Consider the following 24,190-nt stretch of genomic DNA (forward strand, 5'->3'; position numbering starts at 1 on the left):
GCATCAGGGACGACGGCCCGAGTGCATGAACTCGCCTTCCATCCCAGAAGTAAAGTCGCTCCTTTTACTCACTAATTCTCTCTCTTTAAAAAAAAAACACTACAATACTGCATTTTCTTTTTCTTTATTTCAGTACGACGTAGACAACAGAAAATTGATAGTGTTTAACATCATTCAAGTATCAAAATTATTACACATTACTATATTGTTTTAGATAATGAAAGCTTTATTTCCCTCTGATGCTGAGTTCACAGGTGGGCAGGTGAGAGAAAAATGTAATTTTTGAAGCTTGAGTATTTAATCAGATTACTTAATTAGCATTCTGCTGCCTGACTTGACATTTATAGCTGAACATCGATTTTTATCTTGGAAGCCAGAAAACCACAATTATCTGGAAACTAAATTAGAAATATATACTGGTAGTTTCTGCCTGAATTATAGAGGTCTTTTAGGGGTTGAAATTGCCTAATTAAAATTAACCAGCTTCAATAGGTATTACCCCCTTTGATCACTTTTGACTCTTCATTAAATAATAAGAAAAACTTGCAGTTCTTACCTTCCTCCATCAATATTTAAGTGACTAAAACCATCCAAAGTTCTGAGCCAAAAGCAGGTATCTACATAGAATATGCTTTGGCTACAAAACCAGTAGCATTATCCAGAAACCTTAGCAAATTAGTTCTTTAGAAATAGCCCTGATGTACAACCATTTATACTAGATGATGATGTTTATTATTTAGCAGAGGCCACCATTCAGTGCTTTACATGTGTTAACACAATTATCACAACCACTCCTGTGATCAGTATTGTTATTTCTATTGTTCTGGTTTGCATACTGAGGTATAAAAAAGGCAAATAAATTTCGCAGCATCACACAGCTAGTAAATGATGGCATTGGAGTCCATAGTAGCTGGGTGCTTAAAAGAAAAAAATTAAATCCAACCCCAGATCAATTTTTTTAAACTTCACTTAACACTTTCTTTATTAGATATTCAAAGGACAGAATATGTGCTTATTGATACAAACACAACAGTATAAAATGTACAAAGAAAAAAATAAGCCCTATCCCCTTTCTAAAAGTCTACTTTCCTGGCAGTGGAGATTATCCTTGCATGTGTTTTTCATGCTTAAACAGCAAACATAGATATGCTTTCCCACGTGCATACACGTTTTTAGACAAAAATAAAAATATACTGTATATAGTGTAGAATTTTAATTGTTCTCTAGTGTTCTCGGTGTCTATAAACATCACTCTGAAGTTTGGTATTTCACCAGTTGACATGTCACAGCAGAGTGATGCTAACGCCAGGCCAGCAGAGTCATGGCTCAGCTTTGTGTTGGTGCATAATATTTTATCATGAATTGAACCATAATTTATTCATGATATGATAGATGTTCAGATAAGTGAGTGATCAGTTGCCTAAGTGTTTGAAATAGACACCTGACAGAAAGAGTGAATGAGCCAGGTCCTTTAGCCTAAGCTAAGGTCTGATAACAAAGACATTCCTCGTAACACTGCAGTTTCTTGGCAATTTTCTTGACCCAAATTATGCCTGGCTACATCCCAAGTGCACATTTCTTAAAATGTCCTGTCACCTCAAAGGCTATTATTGATATCCTACGTTTGTTTCAATGTAGTATCTTAAGTTTAGATTCTTTGAAGCAAACTAGAATGGCTTAGGAAATGTAAAAATCGAAATGTTTATATACCATTAAATTTTTGCTGATGGGAGGAAGAAGAACACTGAATTATCACAGTTCTAAACTTTGGATTGGAAAAGGAAAACAGAAGCAATCAAAACAATAAACAAGGACAGGCAGCTCTGAAATATTCAACCTCGGATATTCTCCATAAGAATGTGTTCCATGGCTGATGCAACAGCAGCTCACTGTATTTTGTGTGGAATTAAATCTTTAAGCCACCTCAGTACCTCCAGTACCTTGAGGAGAGTTATTCTTTAAATGCTTTTATTTTTCCATTTTACAGTACCCTGAAAGAGATTTTTTCTTTTTTAAGGATCTTTTTTTTAAAAGACAAGGTTGAAAACAAAGTAAATCTATGGTTAGTACTTGCCCTTTGTACCTCAAAAAAGTAATTCCTCATTTTCCTATTTCTCGAGAACAAGCAGCTCATCAAGCTGTTTTCTTGACTTTTCCTGCCTCTAGTGCTGGCAGTATTTTCCGTAAAGCAGCAGAGTGAGTTTCAGTGCTATTCCCATCAAGATCGGGAACTGAAAAAAAAAGGAACATTCTTTGTTTTCCTGTGGAGCCCATCAAAGCTGGAGATGTAGTGCTCAACTGTATTTACATCATAAATGTCTGAAAGAAATTTTACATTGTTTATTCGCTCAGGGTTTAGTGCAAAAAAAAATGCCCTGAAGGTGATGACAAGAATGCAGTCATCTAAGAATGCGTTTTAACCTTGGTACTCTGAACGTTCTCTTCTGGACCACGTGGAATCTGAGGCTACATCTGAGTTCCTTAGATATTGGAAATCCTACAAATATATACACTGCTCTAATGTATATTTTATTCGTACAGATGAATTCTACTCACTGGGGAAACAAAAACTTGTCCAGAAAATGTATCAGAGTAGTTATCCTTTAAACATAGCTATTCTGAATAGAGGATTTGTTCTTATAATTTTGACATTTTCAGAAAGTTTGTGTACATATAATCATTCACTTCAAAACCTGCTCAGTTGCAAAGCAATTTCTATAACAATTGTTTCTGATTCAGAATAATAGGAATGTTTTTTCAGATGTTGGATTTGATGATGCTGAAGTATGCTGGTTGGAACATGAATGATTTAAAAATAGCACAAAGAAACAAAGCTGTATATAGTGTAGAATTTTAATTGTTCTCTAGAAATGCTTATATCTCTAGAGACCAGCAATAAAAAAATGTAAATATTGTACATACATTGTAATTTAGTTCAGTAAAGATTTCTTTAGGGTATTTTTATATTTTTGCGGGGAAGCACTTGGCATTTTGTTACAAGAAGATTCGAAACTGAATACAATCTGATTTTTGCTCTCCAGAGTTTTACAGGTTAGTGGCTGACATGGAGTCACATGTGTAAATAGCATGTATGGTATGACATCAGGAGGGCTGACACATGCTTGAACAGCAGGACATGAGGACACATGAGGACGTGAGGTGGTTTGAGGAAAGGGGGCATGCTTGACTGCATGCCCACTGCGTGCTCACTTTAGGGTCCCAGAGTCTTACAAATATTTTGGAACATTTCTCATATAAAACACAGACTGTGGTCTAACTCCTGACTCTGACCGCATTTGATTTCTTTCTAACAAGGTCAAGTGTGTCTAAAAGACTCAGGACAAAGAAGGGGTTTATTCTTCAACGGTAACTTCAAAATGCTGTAAGATGGGTGCCAAACCCCATGAACTTCCAAAGGAGGAGCATATTAGCTCCTTATACAGCATATAACTGCTCCCTGGGAGCAGTTTCTCAAGTTTGTGAAACCCATTGCAACTCTGAACTCAAAGACAGCAGTATTTTTTAATCTAGGCTGTAAACAGGACAGCAAACCAAAATGTTGAAGTTAAATTGTTTTATGTATTTGCTTGCTTTGGTACTACCCTGAAAAATATAAAAGAAACTTCTAATGAATGAAAATTTCCCCATATTTTGTTATCTTTATAATAAAGATCTCCAGGCCACTCTGTGTCTGTAAACAACCTTTCTTCCTATTACATCAAAGTGCATCACAGACTAATTCTGAAAGCAGGGCCTCCCTCTCCACTTGATATTGGACTCAGAGAGAAAGAAAATGTCAAATTGGTCAATTTACCAATTTACTGTTCCTGGTATTTCACTTTTTGAGAAGCATTTTAAATTAATTGCATACTTCAGTGAGGACATACTAGAAACCCCATCCCTTGCTTTTTATTGTTTCTTTTGAAACATGATGAAACTCTTCCTAGTGGTTATTTTTTTCTGTAATCTAATTTAGAGTGAAAACATGGTGAAGGTCTATGTAAACTGAAATACAGTCCGTTCCTTAGTGGGTCTGCAGTGCTCTGGAACTAAAGTGAAGGCCTTTAATGTGATGTAAGTCCCATTGGGTTGTATGCTCCCGTGTCTCTCCCCACTGTCTGTAGGCACATTCCTGTGTTGAAAATTGGTCTAAATGTGCTTTGTTCTTTCTCAGCTGTGCATTTTTGCTCTTCCTGGAATACTCTCCTTTGCATTGTCCTTCGTGGCTTCTTTGTGCTTTTTCAAGTGACTGGTCAGATGTGGCTTGCCTTGGAGATTGTTCCCATGACCAGGCAATGCTCTCCCAGTGCCTGCTGCACCCCTCTATCCCTGCCCACAATCATATTGGTGTAATCACATCCCCTGTTGGTGTCTGTCTTCCCTTCATCTTGGAAGACTCCATTCTTCCTTGCATTCCCAGAGCTTCCCATGGTGCCCTGCCTTCACTGTTAGGAGATATGAGGCTAAAGTGTATGTACCACTTGAAAGTGAAAGATCTATTGATGATCAAATAGCTCACAAATGCTGTACGACTGTGTTTCCAGCAATGTGAAGGCAGTCTAAATTATCTGCTGGTTTTCTCTGGTCATGATGATAAGCATTCAGAGAATCATGTTGATCAAATACTCTTCTTTCTTGCTCTGCCCATGGCCATGCCTTCATTCAGCCCTCATGACATCTCACACAAACTATTTCAAGATCTTCCAAAATAGGCACTCTCCCACCAGTCCCCTTTCCTGCCTTCTTCCTGTGTGTAACTGCTGGGTGGAGTTAACTTCCTTAAAACATATCTGATCACATCATCTCTGCTCTTAAGCCCCCCGAGGGTCTCTATTATCAAACATACTCTGGGATTTTCAGCCCAGCGTTCAAGTCTGCAGCCCGGACTCAGTGTGAGCTCTGGGACGCAGCATGTTTTGCCCATCGTTATGTCCCCGACACCTGGCATGGTGCTTGCTTGGCACATCCTCAGCCTTGATGCACATGTGCAAATATGAGATGCCAGTCATGACAAAACACAACAATATTTTATGTACCACCAAGAAAAAAATACCTGCAAATTAAAATATGGGAAAATTCATTCTTTCTTATAACCCTTCAAATTTGTATTTCATTCATACTGAAAGACTTTTAAACTTCCTCAGAAAAAAAATTATGATCTATCACTCCTGGGCATAAGTAAAAAGCAAAAATAAATGGGTTAAGGTCATTTATACAACTTTACAATGAAAGCCTGGCTTTTCTGAATCTCTTTGCCCCTCACAGTCATTCAGATCAGTGTTTTGTTTCACACTATATTGTTTTCTGTTTCATCAGGAGTATTAGTGGGGAAGCATTTCTTAAAATAGTCATTCTATTCCAAGCTGCTGGTACCTACTTTGCAGATTTTTGTGTGCATGCACGAGTAGTGACAACATCATAACTGCTACCTGCATCCTGATTTCAGAGTAGATAAAAGTTTACAAAATAAAGTACATATCAGAGCTGATGAAATTGACGCGAACATGTGCATGGAGTAAGTGTCTGCTGTCACTCACCTGCCCCCACCCCCATCTGCGCTGCTGCGCTCTCTCTAGCACTCAATCTCGCACACTCTTACTCTTAACTGTGAGATTTTGTAAATCAGGATAGATTTTTTTTCCCAACTCTGATATTGCATTTTTTTCCTAATCACTCTATGTGGAATAACTTTCTCTTCTCTGTTCTCAAATCAATGCCAGTCCTTCATGATATAGTTTGAATGCCATATCCAAGTCCGCCTTCCTCACTTCCCAAATGGACTCAGTTTCTACCTCTTTGATGGCCACTGACATCTTGCACGCACCCATTTAACAGTTCTCTTGGGTTTTTAGACTGTGTGGCCCGGGATAAGGAGCAGCCGTGTGGTATTCTGTGCTCTTGCTGCTTGCACATAGTTATTTTTTGATAATACTTGAATAGATATAATTTGTCTCATTCCTCTAATTGACTAGTATGGAAGGAGAGAACAATGTTCCAGAACTGACCTGGGAAGACTCCCAATACTATTGCTGGTGCCCTCCACCAAGCACCATCTAACAAAGAACTTGACATTTTGCTTTAGTCAGGATATTTAAGTCTGCATTGGCCAAGGTCTATGTTTTACAAAACAAGTAGAAACTCTCAAACCCAGTGTCTGCATACATTTCATCAAGACTGTATGACCTATTGATAAATTATCATTTACTTCATCATAGTTTTTACACTAAAATTAACCAGAGGTCAGAGCCTGAAAATAAGAACTGGAAGCAATTTTAGAATCTTTAGGAACAAATTTAAAGTTTCAGTTGAAATATTGTCTCTTGATTAAAAAAAAAAAACATTAGCCAAGGTCAAATGCCTGTCCTTTAAAAGTATCTCTCCTCATCTCATGAACAGTTGTCAAAACGAAGACTCTGTGTCCCAATCCCTAATGTTAGCCATGAGTCATTCTCTTTATAGATGTTGACATAACTCTCAAAGAGATACTGACAAAGGAACAGGTGATGGCCCTCTGGAACAGTGTCACCAAAAACATTGTCTGGTCCAGCTGTATCAGTCACATGGAAACTGGGTGGAAATGCAGTCTGGGGCCACTGCGTCTGATTGCCTGGATTCTGTGTGATTTCTGTAGATACAGCAATTTGAGAATACGTGTTTCTAGACTATGATCCACTGAATCTGATACCACAGAAGATATATTTAGTGTTTTCCTGGCAGACCTGGACTGATTCCCAAATTCTAGCCTGTAAACGTCAGTGCTCTTAGGTTGCATAATTCAGAAACTTTGAAAAAATGTTATCTAGAAAATTTTCATCATGAGTTTGTTCACTATCAAATACTGCAAATGTAATGGCATTTCCCTTCAGTCTTTATACATGGGGAATTAATCGTCACTTTGAATACAGATAGAGGGAAGAGCTTAAAAAAGATAATCTCGTCTGCTTTCTAGAGGAAATGATCTGTGTGGTATAGAATTAAATAGAAGACTTTTTGAAACAATTCTGAGTCACTGCAAGCATTCGGAAAGAGAGATGTGAGTCATCCTAGGTCACCCAGAGGACAGAGATGTAGCTGGGAATAGAATACAGATATCGTCCTCCTGAACCTTACCCACTTCCTGCTTCCTCTGACGATTCTTCAGTGTATTCCCTGAGTCATACAGTCACACTCAAATGAAACAGTGGCTGTTTCCTGAACAAGCTTTTCGTGAAGGATTTTCTGGGCTTCGTCTAGGTCTTTCACAAAAGCAGAATGAGCATCATTTACTTTTTAAAAAGCATTAGGATATTTACACAATAAGAAGGAAACTTGACAAAGTGATCAAATAATTGAAGTTGAATGCGTCTAGCACCATTGTCTGGTTTTATTCCTATTGATAAAATAATTATGTTGGAAGTGATTTAATAGCAACCATGTAGTATGAAGGAAGGGGACAAATTGACTCCACCTCGATGGGCTATTGTGACTTATTTCTCCACAGGACAATTTCACCTGCATTTTTTTCTTTATAGCTCATGTAGCCTCTAGAACATCCACCTGTGATAAACTTCATAACAATAAATTAGGCATCTACTTTATTACCTCTGGAGCCTAGTCACTTCCTCTGCCTAGACCCTCTCTCAATTGGATTCTTAATAGAGTTCCAGGTGGACCAGCAGATGAATGAATGGAGATTCAGGAATCCAGGAGACCAAATAAATGGGTGTGTGTGTGTGCATGTGTGTGTGTTCTTCCTGTGAGTTGCAGTTGTATTTATTGTATGCATTTTACATAAAAATGCATCATTAAATTGACCCCTAAGTGGCTAAGATATCTGACTGGCATTGTTATCACATATCTTAGGCAATTTTCATAAAAAATTTTAGTCTTTCTCCTCTTCTTAAGCTAGGATATACTCATCTGATATCTCAGTAGATATCAGACATTTGATCACAGCTATATACTGAATACCTCCAGCGTGCCAGTCCCTGGAGGTGGCAGCCACTGGGATGCAGGTGAGCGAGAGAACTGCCTGGCAGCCACCTTGCTTTTCTTCTGCCACAGCTTGGGTTTCTGGCACCACATGTGAGGAGTAATCTCTCTTCCTAACCCTCTTCTCACCTATTCAGGAGCCTTTCACTAGGCAGCAGGTAGGCCCATATCTTGAAAAGCCCAAGACCTAGCGTATCTGCTGATCATTTAGTTTAATGTGTCTATAATGACATGGCCTCATCACTACATGCCTGGTTTTCCCTGTTGCATCAGTTGCCACAGTGCAGACTTTTGACTTTGCTAAAAACAATTTTAATTTAATAAAATCGACTTATTGTGATATACTGAAGGCTGCCGGAAATGACATCATAGTCCATCCTCATTATTCACCCAACGTCACAAGCCAGCTGTGCTGCATGTGCTAAATCAAGGGGAGGTAGAGTGGACTCTCAACTCATCATAGTCATTCACTCATCTATGCATTCACTCCATTGAAAGTAAAGTCCATATTGAGTGCCTACTTGGGCTGACACAGTCCTAGGCACAAGAAACATGGTGGCTGAGAAGGCAGAGGTGGTCCTAGCTTGGTGGATTCCAACCTGGCACTTGAAACTCAACCTGAAGTTTACTTTTGACACCAGTGCTCCCAATTAGTGCCTTCATAAGTCAAAAGGGACCCAATGAATAATCTCCCAGAATTTCCTGACACCTGGAAATATCTGCCAAGACTTACAGTGCACCATCCGAGGCTTCCCCGTCCTTCAGGGTGGGCCGCCTTCATTTCCAAGTGCACTCCAAGTGCAGGATTAAACCATGATCATCTTATGTATGAGAAATGTGTCTCACACTGCCCTGTATTCTGCTTCCGGTTATCTGGGGACTGCATGAAAGGCAGCAGAGTGGAGGCTTACGAGACTCAGAGAGCTGGAATATTTCCTTCACGCTTGCCTGGCATTTTGGAAACATTGGTACCAAGTCAAGTATACCAGGTCAAGGCCACCTACCGCCTTGGTTTCAGAAGCATTTTTGACGATGGTAAAGGGGCTTAAAAGCAGCCTCTAAATGTGGCTAATCCCTGTGTCTAGGCAAAATCATGTTCATTGGTGGTGAAGCAATTTGTGTAATTATTTTCACTTTGTAGAAGTAAGTTAATAAGCATGCACTCTGCTGGGATGGTTCAAAGTGCTGGGTATGTTCTCCTTAACATGTCTCGTTAAGGGCGAGGCTTTCTATAAGGCAGAATTCTTCCCTGACGTAGAATGTAGCGCCATGTGCCCTGGCCTAAGAAAAGTTAATGGCTGATGAGCCAACCTTATCTCACAGAAACTCAAGTATTTCCTAGGTGCAGGTATATGCTACGTGCGCTGTGGGAACATACTCAGAAAGGCCGATGCCTCCTCTTGTCTTGCAGAGCAGACGGCCCCTAGGCTGTTGCTTTTTGCCTCTTTTGAGTTTGTACCCCTTACCCCTTATATTCACTAGATGGGATTGTTGTAGTGGCATAAATGGAAGTGTTTGCCACCAGTGGTCTTGTGAAGAAAGCGCCACTCACTCTGATTAAACATCACCTAACATGTCACATTCTCTGAGGCTCAGCTTGTATAAACTGTGTCCCTACCAAAGAAACACAGAGAAGTAGCTGAGCATACTAAATGCGTGTGTCCGTGTGTGCCTATAGTCGTGACCTTGGAAAAGATAGTTTAACTGTTCTCTTTACTGTCTCCTTTGTGAAAATAGAAAAGCACCCCATAGTATTCTTAGTTTTATAGAGGTCTTTTTAGGTCTTTCTGTGATTTTTGTGGCCAAACAACTATTAAATTTAGAGACTTGAAAATGAAGAGTATTAATTCTATCTTCACTGGGACATCGAGGAATTTTACTTAAAGCAAGTTATTATCACCAGTCAAGTTTCTTACAAGGAATCCCCCTTTTAAAAAAAGTGTTTCTATAGAACTTGTAACAATAACCTATAACCACAGAAAAACCAGTAATAAATTCTGAGAAAAACTATGATGAGCACATCTAAGGTACTTTCTCAGTTATCCAAGAGCATGCTGAACGTTGTATAAATGAACTCCACTGGAAACCCGTAAGCTTACCTTTAGTTACTTCTCTTAAGGTACTCCTCCCCGAGAGGGATTCTGACCATGAACCCAGAGCTGGCATTCAGTGCAGTGATCTCTCAGCAATGCCTGCCAGCAGAAGGCAATGGCAATCGTGACCTATGTGACCTGTGTGGGATTAATTCCTGTTGCAGTCATAATTAGCACCAGATGATGTGTTTAAATTTACTTGGATTATTTCATATACTTCTATGTTTTATTTTTATCGTATTTTCCCATTGCCATTTAGTCTACTTATACCCCCCTACCTCCAGCAATCACCTCTTTGTTGTCCATGTCCATAGGTCCTTTTTCCTTTTCGCTCAATCCCTCCACCCCCTGACCTCCCCCACCTTAGCTGTCAGCCTGTCTCCATCTGTGAGTCTGTCTCTGTCTTACATGTTACAGCCGTTTGTTCTTTAGAGTCCACGTGAGTGAGATCATATGGTATTTGTCTTTCTCTGACTGGCTGATTTCACTTAGCATAATACTCTCCAGGTCCATCCATACTCTTGCAAAGGGTCAAATTCCCTTGTTTTTTTTATGGCTGAGTACTATTCCATTGTGTATGTTCCACAGTTGTTTTTATCTACTTATCTACCTGGGCTACTTATGTATCTTGGCAATTGTAAATAATGCTGTGATGGACATAGGGCTACTTATGTGCCTTCAAATTAGTGTTTTGGGTTCCTTCGGATATATTCCCAGAAGTAGGATCGCTGGGTCAAAGGCAGTTGCATTTTTAAATTTTGGGGCTATTTCCGTACTGTTTTTTATAATGGCTGCACCAATCTGCACTCCCACCAACAGTGCAAAAGGGGTCCCTTTTCTCCACATCCTCACCAGTTCATGTTGTTTGTTGATTTTGATGATAGCTATGTTGGCAAGTGTGAGACGATAAATGCAAATTATACTTTTAACACTAGATATCTCCAACTGGACTATAAATTGACTGATAATAGTTCCATAGGTGTTCCACGTATTTCCATCGATGCTGAACCAATTTGGGGTATGTAGTAATCACTCAAATATGTATTAACTTGGAAAACCAATGCAATTCTATGACATTCAGTTTTACCTCCAGGGGCTTAAACTCACAGAGAAATACAGTATTGGGGGCCTATTTATGCAGATTAATGTAAAAAAGATGGTTAATACAAAATGTATACCAGATGTGTATTTCATATTGTATGTATATACTGAACACACGAAGAAGAGTTGAACAAGTAGGCCATTTAGCCTGAAGGAAAGAATTGGGGGAAGATAACAGCCCAGTACACATATGTGAGAAGCTGTTTGTCCCAGAGCAGTTAGAGTTGCCCTTATGGCCTCACAGGTAAATGAGGGCTGGTGCTTTGAGATGACGTGAACAGATTTTGTCTCACTATGTGGAAAAGTGTTCTGATTCAGATCTGGCCAGGGTAGGAATCATGTCCTTTGGGAGATGATGAGTTACGTTTTTATATTTATGTATGAAATAGAAGTTTCAGAGTGTAATCAAGCATCACTATGTGCTTTAAATAGATTGGTTTTACAGTTATTTTAAGCCTGACAATGGAATTCTTGCTGATTCTAAGTTTCTTTATTTGTAAATTGACTCCAATAATGCCTACATTTCCTCTCACAGGTTGTCGTGAAGATCAGAATAGATAATATATGCAAAGTGTCACAAAAACTTAGGGAGTATTTCTATTGCATCAAAGGAAGTTACTCATTAATGAGTGTGAGTCAGATCTGACTAATACCACAGTATTCACTTATACGCATCTTCAAGAAACATCTAAATTAAAACACCTAAAAATATTACATGAACTTGTATTTTTGAGGCTTATGTTTAGAGAAAATGGTACTGACTCACTTTAAAGGGACTTGCATACTGATGGGCTTATTTCCCTTTCATATTTACTTTTTAGTTAATAGTGTTAATGTACTATTTTTCTAATACATAGAAGAATCTTGGGTGGTCTCACAGCCAGGCTTTTGTTGGTTGGGTGGTGCGTCGGCCTATTTTGTGTGTCTCACACAAAGCAGTTTTGGAACAGGATTATACCCTGTTCCAGAAAAATTTACCTCTGCAAATAGCTTAGCAGATTTTGATATTGTTTCAGAGAAATGAAGTTAGTTTCTCAGCATTCATGTACTCACAGTCCTACAGTAGACTTGGTTAACCTTTGGTTACCAAAGGACAGGCATTTCCTTGGTTGTTATGCTTTAGGTAATGTGCCCACATAAGTAAGATATTGTGTTGAACTTCTTTTTTATTTCATTTTTAAATTAAAGTTATTGGGTTACATTGGTTAACAAGATTATAAGGTTTCTTTTTTTGATATTTCATTTTTTATTATTTCCGAAATATTTTAATGTTTTATTATTTATGCTGTTACAGTTGTCCCACTTCCCCTACCCTTTGCCTCCCTCCACCCAGCCTGCCCCCCACTCGCATAGAGGTTTCATGTGCACAATTCTGTGATGCATCGTCTGTGTATGGCATCGTGTGCCCGCCACCCAGAGTCAGGTCATCTTCTGTCACAATACATTTGGCCCCCCTTAACCCTTTACTGCCCCAACAGCCTCCTTCCCTCTGGTGACCACCACACTATTATCTGTGTCCACAAGTTTCAGTTTGATATCCCTCACCTGAGTGAAATGCTGTGGTTTTTAGATTTTTCTGACTATTTCGCTTAGCATAGTATTCTCAAGGTCCATCCCTGTTGTTGCAAATGGCAGTATTTCATCTTTTCCAATGGCTGGTAGTACTCCATCGTGTGTATGCGCCGTATCTTCTTCATCTAATCCTCTGCTGAAGGTCACTAGTTGTTTCCATGCTGTGGCCACCATGAATAATGCTGCAGTGCGCACAGGGGCACATATGTCTTTGTAAATAAAGGTTTTCAAGCCATTTTGGGTAGATACCCAGAAGAGGGATTGCTGAGTTATATGGTAACTCTAATCTTAAATTTTTTGGAGAAACCCCCATACTCTTTTCCGTAGTGGTTGTCACACCAGCAGTGATATGGGCAAATAATTTTTGACAAAGGAGCCAAAAACATACAGTGGAGAAAAGAAAGCCTCCTCAATAAATGGTGCTGGGAAAATTGGCAAGCCACATGCAAAAGAATGACACTAGACTACAGTTTGCCCCATGTACAGAAATTAATTCAAAATGGAGTGAAGACCTAAATATAAGATTTGAAACAATAAATTACAGAAAGGAAAACATAGGGACTAAACTTATGGACCTTGGTCTCAGCGAAGATTTTATAAATTTGATCCCAAAGGCACAGAAAGTAAAGGCAAAAATAAATGAATGGGACTATCGGTATATCAGACTGAAGTTTCTGTACAGAAAGAAACCAGCAACAAAACAAATCAAGTGGGGCAAAAGGTAACCAATCAAATGGGATAAGATATTTGCAAACAAGAGCTCCAACAAGGGGTTAATGTCCAAAATATATAAAGAAATCATACAGCTCAACACCACACAAACAATAGAGGACCTGAACAGACTCCTCTCACAAGAAGACATACAAATGGCCAACAGATGCATGAAAAGATGTTTAATTTCACTAGCTATTCAGAAAATGCAAATCAAAACTACAGTGAGCTGCTACTTCACACCTGTTACAATGGCTGTTATCAACAAGACAAGTAATAGTAAGTGTTGGAGAGGTTGTGGAGAAAAAGGAACACAATCTCTTAATTGGTATTTCTTCATTGAATGTGTTAGTTTATGTTTCCACCTCTGTTTCAATCATTACCCACTCATATGTGCTTCAGTTCCTGTCTTGAACCTTGGGAAAATGCATTGCTTTTCTGAGTAAATATCAAATGCAATACAAGACCTTGGGTAAACTACTTATAAGTCTCATAACATCCCATGAAGAATGAATCTCAGTCAGCATAAACATCATCATGGTGGGAATGTGTCCTTGTTTTCTCAGCATCACACCTTGTGTTGTGTTCGAAAGCAATTAATATATTAGAAACTCAATGAAATTTACCACCATTAAGTCTGTGCCAGTAGTTAACAGAAAGATTTGCTGGAAAGAGCACTCCATCAGAAGACCTGGTTCCAACACTTGCAGATTTTGTGGTTTGGGGTAATGCACTAAACCCTCTGAACCATAATTTTTCCTGTGTGATTAAGAAAGCTGGGAGTGACCATCCAACCTTATCTTGAGGATCAAACATTGTAATATATAAAAGTACATTGAATTGATTAGTGTATTTTATTAGTTATAAGCACAACCGCCTACATCTCTTTCAATAGTAATAGTACCTAAGATTTAAAAAGTAAAATTTTGTTATTTATGCTTTTCCTGTTCTTTATTACTTCCATTTTATTAATGAGAGATCTGAAACCCAGGGGATTTAAAAAAACATGATTTGTCAGTACCAGTAAATGACTGATAGAAGTCACCTCCACTCTTCTGCCTCCGAGTCCTGTGCTCTTTCTGCTACCCTCACTGAGTGCCGGTTCTCCCAACCCCCTGCTTTATCCACTTTAAGGAAACAAAGTAGCAAGTCAAGGAGACTGACAGGAAAAGAAATGCCTGGAGAGACACTGCCTGTCAGGCTTAATAAGGCTAGATTCTCTTCAATGATTCTTCCATGTGACCTTCAACTGTAGCAGTCTCCTAAGTGGCTATAAGAAGGGATTTTATGGTACCAGGGATTTATTGAATCAATTCTCAATTTACAACATAAGTAAACATTTATTTTTTAAGTTCACTTAGGTATTCATCTAAGGCAGTGTTTCCAACACTTTTAGTAATTGTTCCTTTTAGTAATTGTTCCTGGTGGAATTTTAATACCACAGACACAGGATATGTTTACTTGTGTTTTTGCTGCCCTCTGGAGGTGCTGAACCATTATGCTAAGATTTTTTTTCACCCACCAGCTAATTTGGTAGGAGAAGAGACTGCATGATGGCCATCTAGTTCTGCCTGGAGAAGCAGCATAGAGGTTGAGAGGTTGCAGCCCGAAGTTTGTCCTGCTTCAGATTCTAGTTCAGCCACTTCCAAGCTGCGCAACCTTGCCCAATTACTTAATTTACCTTAGTCTCCACTGGCCAATCAGGAAAGGAGGGATTGTAAGAACAGCAGCATCATTGTGTTGTCCCTATGAAGTACTTCAGGCAATAGTGGCACACGGTAAGAGCTCCATAAATGTTTGCTTGCTGTGTTGTGGAGTGCTGAATTAGATGCAGGGAAACCTGAGCTCTAAGCCTGCAACAGCCAGGTAGGATAATAGTCAGTACTCATATCGCAGTTTCTGTATCGACATATAATTGATTTCATTGTAAACCATAGGCACTTCTGCATCGCAGAATGTGAATACAGAGCCTCATCTGTTTATCTCCACACTTAAGTGAACCTATTTGTCTTTTTTTCTGTTACTTATATATTTATTTCATTTTAACATAGTACTTTCTAAAATTCCCTGACTATATGCTTATTGTTTTGTCTGATGGCAGCCTACTGAGTTGAACCTAGAAGCTTTGTAGGAAAGTACTGCATTCCACAGGTGTTTCCTTGGGCATAATAAGCGCACGCGAGGCTCTACACAACATTTTCAAGCCTAGCATCGCGTTAACACTTGTGTGTTGTTATTATGACAAATATCTTGTGATGTGGGCACTTTTATTTTTATTTTGTGATGAGAAAACTGATGGCACACTAAGTAGAGTAAAATTAAACAATGGGGAAAATTAATTTAAGCTGTTTCTTTCTAGACCACACAAATTAGTGGATTATATATGTATATTTGTGAGAAGAGAGGGGGCTTATGCCCTATGTGTTTTTTTGCACAAAAAAAAATTTAAAAAAATTTTAAAGACATAAAGGAAAAACATTTGTTTCTTGATTTCTATTATGCTTATTTTCTCTTCCTAGAGTGGAGGAACTTTTGACATGACAAATGTCAGTCTGCTACAGCCACCCTTCGGTGTCCCCGGGTTTCTTGGCCTTGGCACTGTCAGTGAGCAGGACGCTGGGCAGTGCATTCGACGGCCTTTTTTATTATTGAATCATAGTTGTTTAGTGGCAGGTCTTACTTATCCCGAAACTGGAAGAAATTCCCTTATTTTCAATTAATTTATTTATTCAACAAATGTTCGTTGGGCACCTAGTGTATGTCAGAGATGGAGATGCCCCTTTACACAGTTCCCATGGATCGTCACGCCTTGTCTGGTCCCGGTTCTGCATCACTGAGCACGGGCTTCTTCTTTGTTGCTATGACATCTCTAGTCATTTATCCCTTCAATGAGCTCTTATTACCTACTCCATGTTGTGTTCTAGGGATAAAATAGTAAAGAAAAAATGTACAAGTACTTATCCTCAGTGAGGATACAGAGAGAGGAGGAGCAGATACCTGAATAAAATACAGAGTATGTTAAATACTTTTCAGTCCTAAGAATAAAAATAAATTAGTGAAGGGAGGTAGGAAGTGCTGGCAGGGTAAATTCTGGGTGCTCTGGCCATGGGAAGCTTCCCTGTGAAGGTGTTGCCAGGTCAGTACCAGAAGGAAGTGAGAGACCCAGCTATGGGAAGGCACAGGAAGTACAAGGTCTAAGGTGGGAGCCTGCCTGATATATCTGAAGAGCATTGAACAGGGAAATGTGGTTGAAATGAAGTTATCATAGGGACAGATGGGGGCAGAATAACTTCATTATGTTAAGAATACACAATAAAAAGATACTGGTGGATGTCTTCAGAATACAAAGACATGTAAGACACAATCTTTTACGTCAAACACCATCAAGCTAAGGTGACGGTAACAAGGTATATAGTTTACTCACTATTTGACTGGATGTGTTCACTATGAAAATATGTATGCATGAAAGATTAAAAGAAGAGCACATGAAACCCATATGTTACAAGAGGGTTACTCTTTCATTCATTTTAAATCATTAAGCCAATTAAGTTTCTTTTTAATGGCTAAACAAAATAAAACACAAAAAAGCTATTGGCTCATATAGACCGACAAGCCCAGATCTAAGGATCTTCTGGATTCAGGGCTTTAAAAATGTCATCAAGATGTGGTTCCTTTCTATCTTCTGTCAATACTTCCTATTTCGTTGACTTTACTCTTGGTCCATATGTGCTAACAAAATGGCAGCAGTAATCCCCCTCTCTTTTTCTGGGTTTTAGGGACAATGGAAAAGAATTACTTCCCCAGAAACAATAGCATGTACCTCCCTGCATCTGGTGCGGTCTAACTCATATTCCCGTTCCTGAACCAATGGCTGTGACCACAGGAAGAAGTGCAAGGCCTGGGCTAGGCCTGGAGCACGTGCACACCTTGGGGCTGGGGTGTAGAGTGAGGCTCCCTGGAAGCACGTGACTGAGAGGGGAAAGAGATTGTTTCTTTGAGGGAAATAGGGAAGCAGACAAGGAAAGAGGGTAAATGTATGCTGACTGATAAGAAGAACAGTTATTTACTATAACCCTCAAGTAGGAATTAGTTTAATTTGCGGAGGGACAAATGCTCTTCAAAATGTGGAACAAATGTATTGTTCCTGTAGGGGACATATCTACAAGGCGTACAGGTCACGGAAGGGACTTAAACAATTAAATCACAGGGATCTGTCACTCCAAGGAGTTGTTTTCTTCTAAAGTTAATAGTCACATTTGTCTGCCATCTACTGTCAGTGTCCAGTGACTGTATTTCTCAGGAATTGCTCACTGTTAACTAGGCCAGAGGAGTCAGTAATCTCACTCCACACGGTCTTCAGGGCTGGGCCGCAGAGGCCCACGTGTTTTAGGCTGTTCAGAACTTTGTGCTGCGAGGTCTTAGTCTGGTTGAGTTGTTTATTTGTCCCCCCCCCCGCAACAATAAGTCATGTTGCAAATGGCCTAACCAGGTCATGCATTGTAGTTTTTCAGCCACTCGTTTTTAGCATTACCCAAATTATATATCACTGATAGGTCCTATACAGTCTGCTGTATCTGCTTTTTCGTTGCTTATGTCTGGTTGACTTTGTTATGAAGTAATTGACAGGGAAAGGTACAAATATACCATTTGGAAAAGGAGAGAAAACTCTCTGAATGGATTAGTGTATTCTTGGTTTGAAGTTCATGTTAGATAAAATGACCACTCAAGTTCTCTTCCAGCTCTAAAACAGGATGGAACTTAATGCCTCGGGACAAATAAGCTGTTGCCACAACTGGGCACCTGGTACATGCCTTTTGATGATGGTGATTAAGTAAAGGTCAAAGAATGTCGCTGCATCCTGATGGTAGTCATCACACAACACCGGCCTTTCTCCCAGTGCCTTTGAAAACACTACTTGAAAAGACTATTAAACTATGTGTTTTATTTAGGCAGCCAACGGTCTCATTAGGCATCTTGGGGTTTCTTTGGAAATATAAAGCAAATGTTAGGGCTCTGAGTACTAGATTGTAGGTTTAAAAGGAAATGAAATGTAACCTTTTGTTATGTAAAATAATAAACTCCCAAGATAATGGTACAGGCTTTGTTTTAACACAAAGTGTATGTCTATCTGTTTTATAGAAGGCTCTAAAAAGAGCCATGTGATATGACCACAAATCTATAGGGGGGAAAAGGGCATGCTAGTAAACTAGAATTTAACAGTGTTTAATTTCTAGAGGGAAGTGCAGAGATTTCTAAAGAGGATTATTTCTGTTTTCCAGAAATTGAGTAGTCTAAAAAATACTTGTATAAAAACACTTTAAAAGTACACTACGATACTTTTAGAGCAATTGCCTATCAATTTGTTCCCATACATTTAACATCTGGTGTCTCATCTGTTCAATAGTCTGTTGAGATAGATCAGATGAGAAGGCTGTATTTTCTTATACATTCTGCCTGTGTCTTTCTTAGCCGCTGACATGAGCCTTACCACCACCAGTGGCAGGCAGAAAGGCCGTCCAGTTTGAAAGCAGAAGTTTGATTGAGTAGTTGTACTGTGCTATCATGAACCCAGTGAGAAAAACATATCGCTGATAGTATTTCATCTGAATTTCAGACTAATACTCCCCTAGGACTGATAACATGGGTTGTGTAATCTAAAGAGCTTGTCTATTTATCTGTTCAATTGGCACCCCAGGTGACAGGGCTTCACTGTGACTGTTGGGCTTGGGAGGTCCAAGCTTTTCAGCACATGATCATGGACAGCAGCATACTAGTGGATGTGTAGATTCAGAGACCCAGGAAGCTTATGGAAATCTAAACAGGTGAATTTAAGACAGGTGTCTGATGGTGGGGCAAAGGTGTGAGGCCATTGAAACAAGGAAATTTCTTCAGACCCCAAAATGAAGCAGGTAACTCCGTAGAATATAATAGACATTGTTACAGGGCCATTTACTTACAGGAACAGATGCCCCGCCATTCCACATAGATTATTCTCTACTATGCATCCCTGTCACTGCACTTTCTTTGTCGTATAGCCCAGGTCCTAATGATTGACGAGACAAAGGGACAAAGAATGCGGTAGTGCTAGGGGCCATACCTCCCAGTGGTCTTTTGAGGGATGGTTGTTTTATGATTGATAGTATCACCAGTTTGATGTTTGTCTCCATTGCCATGCCATTCCAGTCATCACTAACAATGGTATCTGTGGCAAGATTTTAAAGAGCCCGGAGAATCATCAACTAGAAGGCTTTGCTATGCTTGGTGTGTACAGCGAGGTTTCTACAAGGTCACAGCATGAAGCTTAAAAGTGAAATGAAACCCAGGACACAGAGATGGAGTTGGTTTTGTTCACATTTATAATACATCTCTATGAGAACCCTTCAGGTTTCAGTGGTTTGGAATGTGAACTCCGAATACTGATTGTTTGGGGTTAATACCAGCGCCAGGAATCATAAGCTATGTCGGGGGTAGACACACCATAGATAGCTGGTCTTCCAAACGTGATGTTTGGCTAGATTGTTTTAATTCACACTTGATTGAAATGCAGAATAAAAGGGCAATAAAAATATCTCATGGTTAAATTCTCTTATTTAAATGATAAGAAAGCACTCAGCAGAAAGAACACCTATTTTTTAAAAAAAAGATGAAGTACAGGGATTGGTTGGAAAAGATTCTTTGTTTATAGATAAACACTTCACTCTGTAAACTCAGAAAAAGAGAAAATATTTTAGGCTGGAGTTGGGTGAATTAGCACAGGAGGTTGGTGGGAGGTTCCCAATGCCTTTGAGATAGTTAATAGTTAAATTTAACATAATGTATATGATTAATTCTAAAAATAATTTGATTATAGGAAAGCGCTTTTATGTAATTCTCCTACTACTTACTTTTCATTAGAAATCCATTGTAACTCTTAGCAGTAAGAAAAAGTTTTCCTGTAAGTGTCCTATTCTACAACTTAGAATAGGCTTCTCAGAAAAGCTGAAGAATGTGTACTTTAGGTGAGTGTATATTTGAGTGTACACTTCCAAAGTAGTGAATTAAATTGAACTGTGTTTGAATAATCTATGACAGTTTAAGTTCCTTATCCAATTCCTATGGTGATTTTGGCAGGTTTTAGATAACGCTCCATTGAATAGCAATTCAATACCCATCCCCTCAAAAGAGAAGAAAGGGCATTACTTTCCTCTAGGTTGATCACTTTACAATACCATCCTAACTTAGTATTACATGACTTTTAAAAAAATGTCATATTAATAATTAGTTTTTTGCTCTAATATTCAGTGCATGCCCTGAGTAGTACTGTGTTAGTGTCTGTCTTATATTGTAAACTTCTCAAGGACTGTGCATGTTTAAATTATTTTTTGTAATTGATGCTGACCATATGCTCCTGATAATTATGCATGCTCTCATGTTACTGTGACTAATGGAATCATAAATCAAAATCTTTTATTCAGTTCTTATTGACATACTCCCTGCAATGTCTCCTCTACCTACTGTGTCGTTATTGCCCTCTGCAGCACCACTTTAGATTTGCTCATCCCACTTTCTCAGCTGCTAATAGGAAGCAGTTACATAAACTGAATTCACATGCACAGCTGCCACGTTACATAATCCCAGGGGGTGCTGTGGCGCCACTGCCACTCGGGACTGCGTTGTGCACAGCCTGCCCGGCCATATAGGCAGCCCAGGTTACCTTCCCTGCACCAACACAGAAGGACTCGTTTGCAGATATTTATGTTTATTATTTAGAGATGGCCAATGAATTGACATAAAGTGGGTTATGCAAAAAGAACATAAAATGGATTCGATGTAAGAAGAACCAGGATTTAGTTATATGACCAAGTTGTTGTGAATTTAAGCAGTATTTATACCTGTTTTATTCTGTAGAAATTTATAGTTATTCCTGAACTGCTTATGGCACCTGAGAATACAAAATTTTGGACTTGAGAATTTACTCACAAAAGATTGATTTTTTTTGCTTGATTTAAAGAACATATTTAAGAAACACTATGAGAAATGTAAGTAATCTTGGCATATTTACAGTGCAATGTTTTCAGTTGTGAAGTTGGCTAGTTATGTAGGCAGAAGTGTAGGAGTTGTGATGTTAGTATATTACAAGCATTTTGCTACTTCTTGACTTCTTTATATTTTTAACAACTGTAGTAGCAATGCTTTAAATTTCTGAAATGCTCCATTCTCTCACACTAGTTGCTACAGAACTAATTTTCTTTTCATTAATTCTTAAGCTATATGTGATAAGTAGTTGAAAAGGGATGGCAAGAAGGTGAAGAAAAAGAGGGAACACCTCCTGACCGAGTTGCTCAGTAGGTTGAAGTATCATCCCATGCACCAAAAGGTTACGGGTTAGACCAGGGTACATACGTAGGTTGTGTGTTGATCCTTGGTTGGGGCACATGTAGGAGCCGAGAGATCAGATCAGTGTGTATGTGTCTCTCCTCTGTCTGTGTCTTTCTCCCCCTTCCTCATCCCATGATTCCTCTTCCTCTAAAAAATCAATAAACAAAGCAATCTATAGATTCAATGCAGTTCCTATTAAAATCCCAATGTCATATTTCACAGATCTAAAACAAATACTCCAAAAGTTATATGAAACCAAAAAAAGACCTTGAATAGCCTCAGCAATCTTGAAAATGAATAAAGTTGGAGAGATCATAATACCTGATATAAAACTATACTACAGGGACACTATAATCAAAACAGCTTGGTCCTGGAATAACAACAGACACATAGATCAATGAAAGAGAATAGAGAGCCCAGAAATAACTATGGTCAATTAATATGGGACAAAGGGAGCATGAACATACAATGGAGTAAAAATAGTCTCTTCAATAAGTGGAGTTGGGAGAATTGGACTGGTACATACAAAAAAAAATGAAACTAGACCACCAACTTATACCGTACATCAAAATAAACTCAAAATGGATAAAGGGACTTAAATATAAGTTGTGATACCATAAAAGTCCTAGAAAAAAACATAGGCAGTAAAATTTCAGATATCTCACATAACAATATTTTTTGCCTACATATCTCCTAGGGCAAGGGAAATAAGAAAAAAATAAGCAAATGGGACTACATCAAATTAAAAAGCTTCTGCACAGTTAAACCATCATCAAAATGAAAAGGCAACCAACCATATGGGAAAATATATTTGCCAATGATACATTGGACAAGGTTTGATCTCCAAAATATATAATAAACTCATATAACTCAACACCAAGAAGACAAACAACCCAATTAAAAAATGGGCAAAGGACCTGAATAAATACTTCTCCAAGGAGGACATATAGATGGCCCATAGGCATATGAAAAGATGCTTAACATCACTAGCTATCAGAGAAATGCAAATTAAAACCACAATGAGATATCACCTCACACCTGTCAGAATGGCCATCATTAATAAATCAACAAACAACAAGTGCTGGCAAGGATGTGGAGAAAAGGGAACCCTCACGCCCAGTTGGTGGGAATGCAGACTGGTGTAGCCACTGTGGAAAACAGTATGGAATGTCCTCCAATAAATTAAAAATGGATCTGCCTTTTGACCCAGTGGTTCTGCTGCTGGAATATACCCTAAGAATCCTGAAACACCAATTCAAAAGAACTTATGCATCCCTATATTCATAGCAGCACAATTTACAGTAGCCAAGTGCTGGAAACAACCTTAGTGCCCATCAGTAGGTGAGTGGATCAAAAACCTGTGGTACATTTACACAATGGAATACTATACAGCAGAAAGAAAGAAGGAACTCCTACCTTTTGCAACAGCATGGTTGAAAGTGGAGAGTATTATGCTAAGTGAAGTAATCCAGTCAAGGACAGACAAATACCCTATGATCTCACTTATAACTGGAATCTAATGAGCAAGATAAACTAATGAGAAAACTGGAACCAGAAACATGGAACAGACTGACATCAGCCAGAGGGGAAGGGGGTGGGGGAGGGGGAAATTGTGCAAAGAAGAGGAAGGGATTATTCAAAGAACATATATGAATGACCAATGAACATGGACAATGGTGTGGGGATTGACTGGAGGCGGGGTGGGATGGGCGGAGGAGGGCAAATGGGGAAAAATTGGGACAACTGTGATAGAATAACAATGAAAAAGAATGTAAAAAAAACGATAAATATATTCTCTGGAGAGGATTGAAAAAAGGAAAAACCTTTTCCTTGAAGGACCATATTGACTTTGTTAACATTACACAGCAGTCCACAGCGCCAGCCCCGATCTTTTGCTTTTCTGCATTGTGATAGTCCTCAAATTATCTTGCTTCTAAAATTCAGACCTGTTAGAGCTATGTCACTTTCTGTATTTTTCTCACTTGCTTTTAGTAAAGATCTGATGTCATTAAGTTTTACTTTAATTGGACTTATGGGCAAAAATAATGGCTGCGGGTATAACAATGCCTTTTCCCTCCTTAAATGCTTTCTTTTGTACTATTGGTACACTTTGATGGTTTGACTGGATATTTGCTGATATTCAACTATTGAAATATTTTGGCCCCAGAACTTCTGAGTGATAATATTGCTTAACTCCACCCTATGTTTTATCCTTGTTTCCTGAACGAGCTCATGAGTGTGTGGGATGTGTGTGTGGCACACCTAGCATAAGCCCTCAGTAAACACTTGTGCCGTAGTGCAGCAAAACGCGCTCCAACTTGAAGAGTGGGCCCACTCACTAGCCATGTAAGCTTTCACAGTCCCTAAGCCTTCTGAGCCTTAGA

At 38.9% G+C, this 24,190-nt stretch overlaps 1 protein-coding gene across 5 annotated transcripts in view; it reads left to right on the plus strand.

Annotated features, from left to right (window-relative positions):
- The window catches only part of OXR1 (oxidation resistance 1), a 376,616-nt gene that overhangs the window by 144,429 nt on the left and 207,997 nt on the right, over nucleotides 1-24,190 (plus strand). The window lies entirely within an intron of this gene.

The sequence above is a fragment of the Phyllostomus discolor genome, chromosome 7 (assembly GCF_004126475.2).
Source record: "Phyllostomus discolor isolate MPI-MPIP mPhyDis1 chromosome 7, mPhyDis1.pri.v3, whole genome shotgun sequence".
Lineage (NCBI taxonomy): Eukaryota > Metazoa > Chordata > Mammalia > Chiroptera > Phyllostomidae > Phyllostomus > Phyllostomus discolor.